Below are 14426 nucleotides of genomic sequence, written 5' to 3' on the forward strand. Positions count from 1 at the left end.
ATAAGGTCTCATCGACCCATCGACAAAATGCATATGTCAAAAGATATTTTAAGTGGGAGCATTGATTGTTCATGAGGTTTTATGTTATCACAACGCCACATCCCTGCAACAGAGGCAATATTAGCCCTCATTACAAGTGACCCAGTGCAGAAAAAGTGGCAGTAACAACGGTTACCGGCACCTCTTCTCGGCCGGATCACTCTGACCTGCCAGTAGTTCAGGCCCCTACCGGCAGAAAAATCACTGAAGCAACGGCACTGTTTCCCATTCCCATGGAGACCTATCGGGAATAAAAACTTACCATTCCTGCGTTGCCCATAATATACCGTTATTACCGGGATACTGGCCGTTGACTTACCGGCAACCTTGTAATGAGGGCCAATGGCTGCTAAGACAGAGCGGTAGGAACCCTTTGTTTGTTGTTACTACTTGACCTTTATTTTATAGTAATGCTTTGCCAGCTGCATGTGATGTGACTTCATGGGTTGGATTCCCATTTTATCCAGGCTGGGTTGGGGGGGTCAAGTAATAACCATGGGTGTAACTGTAACTGAGCACGCCTGTTCCAGCAGGCATTCTACTCATGCTGCTCTGGCATCATCTGTTGCACAAGCAGGTGACAACATTAGTCATGGTAAAGTCAACACGGCATACATCCCTCACACCATAAGAAAAGCTGAACAGAAAATGACTAGTCTCAATGTAAGTCTCAAATATAGAGGTCATGATGGCAAATCTGTCCTTGCCTGTGCCACATGTCGGGATGGGCTACCTCAGAATGTGAACGGAAATGAGTACCGATAGCAGCACACATGAGTGTATGGTGAATGCCTGGTATGATGCATGCCTGTTTTAAGGGACTATGTCACATTACGATTTTGGCAGTATCGTAAAAAACAGTGGTAATGCACTGCAGTACTGCGGCATTACCACACCGCCGAAATGCATGTTTGGTCGTAAGGCAGAGGAAACACCTCCAGCCGAATGCTGGACGTAATTCCTCTACCTTACTGCCCAAAACCGGCCAAATTGACGGTATAACCGCCGGTGGTGGCAACATTAATACCAATTGGTGGTAGCTCAGTGGTATGTATTTGTTATAAAGTGGTTTTATTCTGATTTTATGATGTCTGTTTTCAATTTTCAAATTGAAGTTATTGATTTTCATGCTTCAGATCGGATAATTCCAGTGAAAACTTGCAGTTAAAGGAAGAGGCTGGAGGTAAGAGGATGTCGATGCGAACTGTTAAATGTAATAGCTTAAAGATTGCGTACTTACTTACCCACAAAGCGAAAGATAATGCAGGGAACCCAAACGTGTTCCATTTATTGCGTAGTGGTAATGAGCAGGTGGATTCCAGTGAATGCAGGTAAACACAGTGTGTAAGGAGCTTGTGAGGGACTACCAAACATGCGTTTTATAATGTCTGCTCTCCACACACAACACACACATCGGATCACTCATCGGTGTTCTCTGTTCCTCAGATTCCATCCTCCTGAGCCACACGTGTGCTGTGCTCAACCAACACACACACACATGCACACCACAGCATGTATGCAAGTGCAACGAAGATTGCAGTGAGAGGATCCGTATATATGGGCATTGGCACGTCCATTTCTTTTTCTGGCTCTTTGTGGATCTGTGTCTCTTACTCCGTCGCAGACTCATTGATATTCTATTGATACTCCATTGATACTCCATTGACACTCCATTCAAACTCCATTGATACTCCACGGGCTCCCTTTGGTTGATGACTCTTTTGCCCTAGATACCACAGGCATGGACTCCTGCTGGTGTACCCGCTACTGGTGACCCGAATCCTCTCTTAACACCCAGAAGCACATCAGTCTGGCTTCCAGAACTGCTGCTAGTGCATTGAGCAGGCGATACTACAGCTCTCCGCGTTTGAGGTGCTTCATGCTGCCCGGTGCTGTAGTTTTACAGTCTGGGGTAATTGTCATAGTGCAAGCAGGAGACAGTGTGCAGTGCACTCTGTTTTATTTTGCTATGCGCATTTATTGTGCATGGCATTTCATGCACTTAAAAGTGTAGTGTTCCATTGCCAGCTCATGCGCTTAACTTCCTTGGCTTGCTGCTTACTGAAATTGAAGCTTTGTGGAACTCTGCGTTCTGCATAATTAGTGGTGCAGTTGCACTGCCAGCCAATTCATCCATGACGCTATTCACATATCCCTGCATTCAGTATCGACCATACTCACATCCATTTTAACATTGTGCTCCACATTCCATCGGCAGCCATCTTGAACTTTGATAAAGTTCATACCACAATTTACAACGTCTAAATGTAAAGATGCTTTTAACCATGTACCCTGGCAATTGTATATTGACTCTGTCACTTAAACTGAATTGCTTTAATGGAGTGTCCAAAATGCCACTTATCGTCATATAATTTGGGCATATCTTGACAAGTCTTTCTCTTCCTTTGCATCCCTCCCTCAATGGCATACCATGCGCCACAACTAGATGTCCTCTTGTGAACACCAGCTATCCACTCAGGAGAGCTTGTGCGCCAGACCTTTTTTTCCCGCCATGTGGTTATGGGAATTGCTCCGGGAGCAACATGGGGGGGGGGAGTGAGTCTGTGATGTCACATCATCTCCTGTACAACATTTAACACAATCCTATTATCTGAAGCCAGCTAATGTACTCACTCCTTGAAGAATTCATTGAAGCTCTTTATTTGGGTACAAGAGCTCTCTCATTTCACCTAATATGAACGGGACATTGCTCTTAGAATTTTTGGGAACCCCTACCCACAAAATACCTGGGTCAGGAAGTCAATAACAGACTGGGTGGTAAGAAAGGGTGTGAAGCTAATAATAATTATATGTTATTTATTATGCACTTAATACTTAGAGGTTTCTAAGCGTGGACCCGGGGATCAAACCTGTGTTGCTCCATGTCGTCTTGCTTCCAAGGTGTGCACCTGAGCTATCCTCCTGAGACAAGCTTACCTCTAGCCAGTTGAATGAAATGTTTGTTTGTTTGTTTTAATATTTGTAATGCGTGTCAGACCCGAGGGTATCAGGGCGCAATTGGCATCGAGAGGGTTGTTCAGCTTGGTGTGCATTGCTTTACAGTATCACACATTATATACAGTCAGTAATAATAAGGGCAGTTTGTACACAATAGGCATGAAACTGGCCAGTTATACAATAAAAAACACAGAAGACAGTATATACAGTATGTGCAAGAGGAGCGAGAGTTCCAGTGTGTATATATATTGGGAGGTTAGATGTAATTTTCCTTGATCCAGCTTAAATCTAAAGCGAGGGTAAGGTAAGTCAGCATAATATAATGCAGATTCCTTTGTTAACCAAGTATCTTGAAGAATGGAAACACATTAGCACGTGCTTGCAAATTCACTGGTTCTGAGTGACGGAAGTGCTGCGCACCCCTCACATTATTTACTCTGCGCCCACCCTGCATTTAGCAACTGCGAAAATACAGCACGGATACTACATGCTGGAATATGTTTCAAACAAGGAAAGGAAATGTACCTTTTGATCATACAACTTTTGTCAGTGACAGGGTGTAAAAAGATTGCCATCTGATGAGGGTGTATAAACCCTGCCTTTTTAAAATGTGTATTAATATTACAATAATGTGGTAATCTGTATCAGAAAGGGAGGTCTGCTAATCAGACCCTCCTTTTATCAAGCTCTCTATTTGAGTTTGCATAATAATAACAATACTAAACTACCACGGGGTCTGAATTGTGAATCAAAAGCAATGGCAAAGTGTACTTTTTCATGCTCCCTGAGGAAACACTGAAATTCCTGGATGAGAATACAACTGTAAAATGAGATACCTGGAGTTTTTCCCTGTTTTGTACTTACGGAGCAGGGTGCTTACTAACTGCAATGTTTATGATCTGAAATGCTAGGTTTTGATCGCTATGGTGTGCAGATATTTGCCAAAGAAATGCTGTTCTGTTGTGGCACCTAGGTGTCCTCCTTTATTCTTAGTTAAGAGATTAAGGATTATGGAATATTTAATATTTCAATTGTCCGTTTTAAGGCCGGGTCTGATCTCGTGCAACAACCTCACCATGCAAGGTTGCAAAGTTTGTTGGAGTTGTTATGCTGGGGGATACATCGCCCCAGTTGAGCGGGAGATGAGGGAGGGAGGTGGGAGGGAAAAGTTTCACTTTAAAAGCACGCTTGGCTATTACGGTGTAGGCACTCATGCAGACAACTACTCCCTGAGGGGAGTCCAATGACAACTTTGGGTTGGTGGAGTGACTTGGCAAACGATGATGCTTCTATGCAGTACCGGGGATGGGTGATGTCACATATAAAACATTGGAATGTGATGGGTCTTAGGAACCCCATCAAAAGGCGGAAACTATTCCTTCATCCTTTATGTGGAAAGACACAGGACCAGTTCTTGCAGGAGACACACGCTTCAGCTGCATGCTGTGAGGGATTTGTGAGGAGCTGGGGTAATAACAGATACTACACTACATATTCATCGCAAGCAAGAGGCGTAATGATACCTGTGCACACGTCTCTCCCATTTCAACATAAAAAGAGTGTAACCTAATGTTTATGGACCCAACATAGACGACCCTCAATTCTCCAGGAAGATCACTGACATGCTAGCCCTATCCTCTGTTACCTGTGCTGTGGGGAAGGGATTTTAACACCATTGTACATATTCAACTAGATAGGTCCTTCCGATGTCACATAACTCTCACTAAAGCTGCTCGAGCGCTGCGCAAGGGGATGCACGGTGTAGGTCTACTAGATGCTTGGAGGGTGCTTACTACACGCGTGCAAGCATATTTCTTTTACCCCTCAGTACACAACTCCTCCTCCAGTGATCTATGATTGGGCCGGGAGGATAGCTCAGGGGCAATGTGTTTGTCTTGGAAGCAAGACAACACATAGCAACACAGGTTTGAATCTCGAGCTTCTGCTTAGAAACCAGCTCTGGTATTAAGCGCGTTATAAAAGAACAATGATGTATATACATTATGTATATATAATTATAATATCTGATGTGCTTCTCAGTGGTGACTTAGAGGCCCACATTCTGCCCAGAACATATTCGGATCACTCCCCGATTCTCATTACTCTGACCTTGGATAGGCTCTCTAATCACAGGAACATCTGGCTATTTAAATCGAAAGCACTATCAGATATGGCTTTTGCAGCCGGCATGCTTTTAAAATGTGCATTCGGGGAATTGCCATGGCCACTGAGTTTGGGGTTCTCAAACGGATCAGTCAAGAGATAAAGAAGAGTGACCTAGATCTTTGCCATCTAGAGCTGGCGCACTCAGTTCATCCCCCTAGGGCCTCACTTACGCAGATCATGGAGGCGGTGGATACATTTAGACACAACGCTGAAAGGTGAATGAAATTCCTCGATGCCCCTCCGGCGGTGAGGCACTATGGGAAAGGTGAAAGGCCTGTCAGGCTGCCAGCCGTACAGTAAAACAAGAAGAAGGGAATAACTGAATTCCTCTGATTAAGGATGCATCAGTTAATCTAGTACATACCCATTGGGGGATTAATGCAGAATTCAGTGACATGTATGCTGACTTGTATGTGGATAAAGATGATCACCCTATAGAAGACGTGGAAGGGTTCCTTGAGATCCTTCCGCTTATGCAGCCAGAACATGATGATAGTGCCCAATTAGATCTCCCACTCTCCCAAAAAGAGATTGCTCAGGCTATCGATGATCTCCCAACATGGAAGGCCCCCGGTTCCAATGGCTTCACAGCCATATTTTATAAGCATTGTAAATCATCCCTGGTTCCCTGGTTCCCTGGTTCCCTGGTTCCCTGGTTCCCTACCTCCATAAAGTATGGTCAGAAACCCAAATTCCGCCCAAAACCACGGGAGAGAGGATTACCATGGTCCTACTTAAGCCTAATAAACCTGCTCAAAGCTCTGGGTCCTATAGGCACTTTTCATTAATAAATTCTGATGTTAAAATATTTGCGAAAATCTTGGCTACTCGCTTATCGCTGCTCATCACCCACATAGTCCATCCTGATCATTAGAGATTTATCCCGGGCTGATCCACAGTACCGAAACTGCGACTTCTATTCAACATAATGGCACAGCTAGATCCAGGTGCTAGATCATGGCTGCCACCCTCAACATACAAAAATCCCTTGACTCTGTCTTGGCAATAATTGTATGTCGTACTTACGATATGCGGATTTGGCCTAGGCTTTACATCGTAGGTCTGTCTACTTTATACCTCGCATGTCACTAGGGTGAGCACTAATGGCACCATGATGGAACTGTTCACTGTAGCAAGAGGCTCCCGAGAAGGCTACCCTCTATTGCCTGAGAGTCTTCAATCTGGCAGACTCTTTGGCTTTCGATCTGGTAGCCTCCCTGGTTACAGAGATCATTAAACAACAGACATGAGACAGGGATTGAGTCTTTCATCACTACAAGGCCTTGGGTCATTTCACCTCACCAATTGAACACTACTATCGCCAAGGGACACTTACTGTGTCTGTCAAACCCATGGACCGTACAATCAGGCCCAGAAATATACTGTCCTGGCTGCACTCGCAGCTGTGTCCACAGTGAGGTTAGCCACAGTGTCTCTGACCACAGGAGTTTGGTGTCTATTAATACACAAATGTTCTAAGAACATTATTGGGAACTGGGATCTCTTATTGAGACTCAGTACCATTCTAACTCAGTGCATCCAATCCACATTCAGCCACTCTATGAGTCTAACATTCACTATGGCTTGCTTGGGTAAGCCCTTACAAGTAGGATCCCATTTCCTATGGCCCAGCTCCTTACACACAAAACAACCTTTAGGTTGTGAGAACATAGGTGTCATAGTGTTAGGGTTTTCTGTGGTCTGCTTTTCAGAGTGCACAGTTGTACTAGAGTTGTGAGATTTCCAATCATGCTTTTAGGGACCTGATTTCGAAGAGGAGTGGGGTTGACCTTTGTCCTTCCCATCCTTGTTACTTTTCTTGTCCGAAGATTTCTCTTCTGGTTTGGGTGCGCACTGACAAATCTGTCAGCACGCTTCACAAGCTCCCTAGGGTCTGTAATAGTCTTGTCCACAAGATGTGGGTGTAGGTCAACCTCACTATTCTTCAAGACATGCTCACACACAATCAAATTGTACATCCCTTTAAATGTGTCAAGTCTGTTACCAGCCACCCACTGGCTCAGGTATTTCAATGAAAAGTATTTGAATGCTTCAAATAACTGCCTACTTTTCTTTCCAAACTTTCTGATGTTCTTGAGATACTGTTCAGGGGTTTTACAGAACCTCCTGAGGAGAACCACCTTCATGCTCCCATAAACAGGGATTTACTCTGGAGTTAAATGAAGAATTGCATCGTGCTCTCATAAACAGACATTTCCTCTAGAGTTAACTGAAGAATTGCATCAGTCCATGGTGTCGGTAAGCTACTCATCAGGGTTGCATCCCACCCTACCTCGTCCACCTCCTGTAGCTGAAAAGCAAGTTGAACAATTAAATCAAATCAAAAATATCCTTCCCCACTTCATAAACTCATACTAAACCTTTGGGAATCTGGTGCAGGGGTTTATTCCTGGCACCTTGGTTTTAGCCACTACTGCTACTTTCGCCAGAGGTTGATCTGTTGGCCTAGTTCTTCTCTTCGAGTGCCAGCTTGCCCAGCTCTGCGTTGACCTTGTTCCGCCCTTTTTGTGCCTTAGGGGACTAGTTACCTCTCTTGCAACAGGAGTATTCTAGCCACTACATCGTTAACAGCCAGAACAATAACTGGATGACAAGGAGGCTGTGCCAAAGCCTGGGATCTGTGGGATGCCGCACTAGCCCCTGACCTCACTAATACTCTGGAGTTTGCCCCCCTGAGGGATGGTTGGTGAGAAACACACCATCTTCCACCACCACTTCTGGGAGGCCTTCATCATTCGGGTAGAAGAGGCCTAGCATGCCCCCTGGAGCCTCATCCCCAGTTGCCCTCGCTTCTAGCCAAGCTTGGAGGCTGGTCAGCAACTCAGGTTTATTAATCCTGGTTCTGTGGGGAAGTCCTCTCTTTTGGCATAGTACGCTCTTGACATCCCTGTTCATGCCTTTCACAGTCTCTATTTCAAGATCCATGATTACTCATGAAGACCTCCCGTGTCATTTTAACTGCCAGGTGCAATGACGTTTAAACGTTACAATAACAAAATGTGATTTATCTTCCTCATATGGATCACCAATGCCATATGTGCAGGCACTTGTTGTACTGGAACTCCATTGATTATGGATCAGGTTTCTGACTGTCGCAGCCAGCTCATGCAACAGAACACAGTGTTGTCGGGCTATGAGGCAAATCAAAGCATTAGCACGTAGAGCGTCTTGAACAAATGCCAGCATATGTTAATTTTGAAAATATTATGAGAAAAGTGAGAGCTCAGTCATCGGAATTATTAAATTCAGAAGCACTGCATGACCTTTCTGTGGCGCGCGAGGATTATTGAGGATATATTGAAGCAAACAATGGCTATATTCTAAATGCTCATTGGAGGGTACCCATTGGTATATAATATCTATCTGTTTATAAATCAACCATTAATTAGCTTCGATGTCAACGCCTGGCAGTTTCATTAACATAATTAATTCAAGGTAACATTATCGGCATGGAGGAAAATAAAATACTGTTTCATCACAGGTGTGAGAATTACACAATATGGAAGAACAGTTGCGAGATTTTAGTGCTGATGGTCATGCGAGCCATTGGGGTGTTCCCATGGGTGCACCTTAAATTGCAGTGTGTGCTGAAGTGCACTGGGCACAAGAGTTGCATTCCACAGGTGTGGGTTAAGGACAATTGTCCAGTTCAGTTGCGCAAGTGTCAACGTGTGTGCCTCAGGCAGAACATGTACGTGGGTGTGTGCTGGAGACGTAACTGGGTGGGCAGTCTTGAACGTTTGACATCATAGATATGTGGATTGTGACATAGGAAACATGCATGGTTTCACGGTGCATGGATGTGTGCTTGATGTACGAAGGGGAGTCACAGAATGTGTTGGTTTTCAAGGGCACAAGCAGGTGCACTCGGCATGTGGCTGGATGTCACAGTTAACACACACCACAGTGCATAGTTTGTGAACGATGCACCTTCCAGGCTGAGACACTAGGATACCTTTAAGAAAATATGCGATGTTTTCTTGATAACTGAGAGGAGCTATGATAACCTTGCCCCTATACTCACTCCTGTTTTTAATTCCAGATTGGCAGCGAGAGGTGGGACGTAAGGACGGTAACGAGTCAGAAGGACTACGAGTCATGATGATGGCCACTCATCTTTTTGGCAATATCTCCTGTCCTCCGCCTTCCTTGTAGCATTCCTTTCTACATGAAGGAATCGACCATTGGCTGGAGAGTTAGTTATAAAGAATGCCTGCAGGCTGCATCCCATGCATAGGGTGCTTATAGATATAATGAATTCATGATTGGCTTGTCTCAAAAGTCTGCTTTTGAGAACAAATCTTCTCCAACAGATAATTGGTAGTGTCTCATGAAGGTGTGTGGATTGGCCTAATGTTGCGGCATTGACGATGTACGTCATGGATATTCCCTGAGCTTCAGCCTAGGAGGCGGCCATTGCTCTGGTGGAGCGCCCATGCGGTAACTCGGATATAGGAACCTCCACCGAGAAATACGTTTTGGAAATGCGTGACCATGTCCAGTGACTCAATGTAGATGAGGCAGAGTTCTTCCAATTTAATTTGCTTCCAAGTGCTATAAGCAAGGATTCAGATTTGTGAAATGGGTATGTATTTTCCTTGTAGGTATGGATGCACTGTACACGTCCATAACATGAGTTACAAGTTCTTCTGGTGTTGATAGTTTAGGGCGGGGTTGTCCAACTCCAGGCCTCGCGATCCGGATCCATGCCGGGTTTTCAGGAAACCCCTCATTAATATTCATGAGCTACATTTGCAAACAATGATGTTAAATGTATGCACATTTTTCCTCATGAATATTAATGAGGGGTATCCTGAAAACCCTTCAGGATTCCAGTCCTCGATGCACCGAGTTGGACAGCTATAGTTTAGGATGAAATGCTGGCAGAGTAACTTGGGGATCTTGAAAGTATTTTAGGAGGAAGGCAGGATGGGCTGTAGGATTACCTTATCTAGAGCTCACTGAAGATATGGTTGTTACATTAAGCGTGTACTAATTTCTCCAATGTCCGGTACTGATGTAAGTGCCATTAAAGTGATCACATTCCATGAAAGAATGTAATTTCAGCTTCTTCCAATGGTTTGAAGATGTGTTTATATAACTTCTCAATATGCTGGCAACAGGAGTCTTCTGGGTGGTTTTGAAATTCCAAACGGTTGCATGAAGAGTTCAAGTATTGGCAGAGAAGACACTGCACTGGACCATTGAGCACAGTCTACTGGTAGTGTAGTTGATACGGAAACACGCATTATTTATTCATCCGACATGAAATCCGGATTCCTCAGACATTTCCCTTTCTAGGAGAAATGTCTTTAGGTCCGCAGCAAGGGTAGAAGGAAGTATAGTGACATTCGTAAAACCAAAAGTTATGATGGATGCCTGGAGTTCATTATCTGTTTGGCTCATGACAAAGCGATGTAGAGACAGGTCCTTCCTGCATACTCGGGACTCCCCAATGTCACATTGGCCCTCTGAAAGCTGGCCAGGACACTGCAGCACACTTAATCACAGAGCTAAGAAAATTCAACCACCTCACCCCCATCGTAAAGGGGCAACTCTGGTTACCCCTTTAAGCACATATCATGTTAAAGACAGCTTGAATCACATGCAAAGCATTGACAACCAAAACTGCATTCTGGCTTGCCGAGAAATCCACTGTCTATGGAAACCATAATGCCACCAGAAGCACTAACATGGCAAGACTGTAAAGAACATCCTGCAAGAGGGAAAAAACTTAGGGCACAGCCTGTTTCCTGCTGTGCACCATGTCTCTGGCACATGGTAATACAAATACGACTGGCCCCCTCGAAAAAATCCAAATTCTCTCACTCCAGGGCTCTCCCTTCTTCACTCCCCTTCATCCTTCACTCATTCCAGCTACCACTGTGGCCCCCCCCTATGCACCTATGCCAAACCCAGCATGCTCCCTGTAACCCCTTTCTTTGCTTCACAGTTTGTTTTGCACTTTTATTAATTTATTTTTTATTTTTTTATTTTAATTGTAACAATTAGTTTATATATAAACTTCAATTACAATGAAAAAGCAGTTCCAACTTTCACACAAAAACACAAGAAAACAGTTGCAGAAACGAAGACGTTCTTGACATTAACATAAATATAGGAAACCATTTCCAAATTAGGACAGTTCCTCTCTCAGATTGTTTTCCAGAAACTCACATACTGCACAGCTGAGGGGTACATTAGTTCCAGACAAAATCCAATACCACCATTTGTCCATGTCTTCATCTACCGGAGAAAAAGGTCCAAGATGGCGATTTCGTGACTGCGTTAATTTATGACATTCAGTGATCAGATGTTACACTGATTCAACTGATTGTTCACAGAACCTACAGAGGTTATTATCGATGTTAGTGACTCTTCACCTCCATTGGATCTGCTTAGTTGTGAATGCATTTAAACGCAGTCTCATGAATTGGTTGCAATGTTTTCTTGAAGGAAATTTTAGGAGATATCTCGGCAGACGATCTAAGCAGTTAGTTAGAGGTTTCTTTATTCTAAGTTTTGTATCCAGTTACATTTTCTTAGTTTTGGTTTGGCGATTTGGGGCATTGCTATGAGTGTTTCCCACTTAATATCTGCAAATTCTAGGATCATTTTTAGTCTGATGAACCAATTTAGCAGAATACCACGATATTGCTTTTGGCCCGCAGTTGAGAAAATTTGATATGCCGGGGCCTGATCCGTTAGCGACATCTTCCGTAGCATAGCCAACGATTTCCAAACAACTATGTTGTACATTGATTCGATTCCCAATTCGTACCTTATGGAAATCATTGAGACGCCTTTTGGAAGCTTGAGGATACGTCTCCAAAACAAACCTTCAAGGGTTGACCACAGATGATAATCTAGATTCCAGCCGGCCTCGGCTCCAAATGTGATCGACGGGAATACTTTTTGAATATAAAAAGTTAATACAGGTTTTAGAGTGAACTTCCAGTATTCGGCATGAAGCTTAGCCCCTTGCAGAGAAAAGGTCAACATACGTTGTTTAAGATCAGACATCCATTTGTGTTCTCTAATTGAGGTATTGAATAGGATGCCTAGATATCGAACAGTTGCTACGTGTTGTATCTGTACTTCTGCAAGTTTCCATCTGAAATTTTTGATTAATCTTTTTGAAGTGTTTCCAATCGAATTTTTGATTAATCTCTTTGAAGTGTTTCTAATCGACATGATCTTTGTCTTCTCCACATTGATTTGCAGAGAGTTGTCACTTAAATACTTTTCTAGAGCAAATAGGAGTCTCTGAAGGCATATTGGTGTTGAGTCCATTGGGACAATATCTTCCACATATATTGTCCAGCTGATACTATGGCAGTTGATCTTTAAAAATCCCACACATAAACCCTTTAGTCAACTTCGAGCCCATAAAGTGAAGTGGTGGGATTGTTATGCATGGCCAGATCAAATATAATAGGTGGCTCAGAAGAAACAGAGATCAAGGCATCTGAGTACACATAGGTGTCAACAGCATTAACCTGTATTCCTCCTGCTAAATCTTCCGAAGGGCACTGGCCAGAAGGGGAACAGATGGAAAGGTATGCAGAGGACCCTCCCGCCAGTGGCCTGAAAGGTTGTCATCATCAACACAGATGCTCCTTGTTGCTGCTCATCACACAGTGAGAGTAGCCAGTTGGTGCTATAGACACAAATATCCAGCCATGGAAGACCTTAACAATTCAACCATAGTTTAAACGTCAGAGGAGCTAGACAATAATCAATGAGGAGGGGAAACTCCTTCCCAGATGTTTGGCCATCAGATTTTATCATCTTGGTAGAAAGGCTGCATGGATATACATAACGTTTTGTTCTGCGCAGGACAAGAGGTGATGTCAAATTCAGACTAGATGCATACATCTCATGCTACATTGTTTGTTGACATAACAGTTTGCAACTTGATTCTCTGTTCTGACAACCATGCCTTTTCTTGAGACTTATTTCTGCAAAGATTCATGGCCTGTTTGAAATGATTCAAACCACTTCCATTGAACCTCTGCAAGAGGTTTCTGTATTCAGAAGAAAGTGGTGTTCAAGTATGGCTGCAGCCACCTCCCTCAAGATATCTTTCAAACTGCCACGGAAGGGTTCTTGCAGTAAACATAACAAATCTAGAAACTTGTGAGATTCCAACCTCCAACACCGCATAACATGACACAGGAGAAAGTTTTGGGAGAAAGGAGCTGTAAGCCCCAAGGCAACAAGGTAGGAAGAATGTATGCAATAAATCAGAACACACCTCCTTCCCTTGCAGAAAACCAACAGGACCTCGTTATTAATGATGTAACACACAATAAAGGAGGATAAATAATTGTTGTATAACATTAACAACAGAGCAGAAGGAATGGAAAATAAGAATTAATGGTATAGGAAAATAATCACTTAAGCAAAGCCAATCTTTCTTTATTCCAAACTTCACCTCCAGACACTCTGAATGAATTGCCATAGTCTTTCTCAACAACTCTTTCAGACGAGAATCTCATACCGCACTTCCGTCCCTTCCTTGGGAGTCACACTTTAACTTTTGCCCCACTCACAGAATCTGTGCGAACACAGCCTTTTCTTTTGTCATTCCACTCTTTGTCTAATTCACCCCACCTGGCAATCATTTCTCTGATCCTCTCTGACTCAAGTTGAACCAATCCAGACCTCTTTAACCACCCATGGATTTAATACAATGTTGGGTCTGTGACCTTTGAACAGCTCACACGAAAAACTCCTGTTGTGGGATGTGAAGTTATGCAATACTGCAACACAATAGAGCATCTCTCCAGCTCTCATTATTAGCAACAGCGATCCTGACCCCATTCATAACAGTCCTATTGAATCACTCCACACAACCATTACTTTGGGGGGATATAATGCTGTCCTCTTATGCTCCACTCCAATTGACTTTAACTATTCCTGAAACTCTCTTGATGTTAACTGGGGTCTATTGTCACTAATCAGAGAAGAGGTAAAACCTTCTCTCAAAAACACCCCCTCTAAAAACTTCACAATACTGGAGGTGGTAAAATTCACACAACACTCCCACCTCTGGCCACTTGGAGAACATGTCAACAACCACAACTACATAGCTGTCCCTCGCTCCTGACAAGCTCAAATGCTCCAAGAAATCAATAGCTATCACCTCTCACGGGACTCACAGAACTTCCAGAACAATCATAGGCAGAACATGAGTCTTCAAAATCTTATCACTACTACTGCAACTCAAACAATCTTCA

At 43.5% G+C, this 14426-nt stretch overlaps 1 protein-coding gene across 1 annotated transcript in view; it reads left to right on the top strand.

Moving 5' to 3' along the window:
• Positions 1-1172: 1172 nt before the first annotated feature.
• LOC138480771 (G-protein coupled receptor 83-like) overlaps positions 1173-14426 on the top strand; it is a 638075-nt gene continuing 624821 nt past the window's right edge. The window contains exon 1 of the mRNA XM_069612515.1: positions 1173-1222. The gene's annotated coding sequence lies outside the window, so the exon portion shown is untranslated. The remainder of the gene's footprint in view (positions 1223-14426) is intronic.

Source organism: Ambystoma mexicanum, chromosome 5p (genome assembly GCF_040938575.1).
Source record: "Ambystoma mexicanum isolate Mex_15411 chromosome 5p, UKY_AmexF1_1, whole genome shotgun sequence".
In the NCBI taxonomy this organism is placed as follows: Eukaryota; Metazoa; Chordata; class Amphibia; order Caudata; family Ambystomatidae; genus Ambystoma; species Ambystoma mexicanum.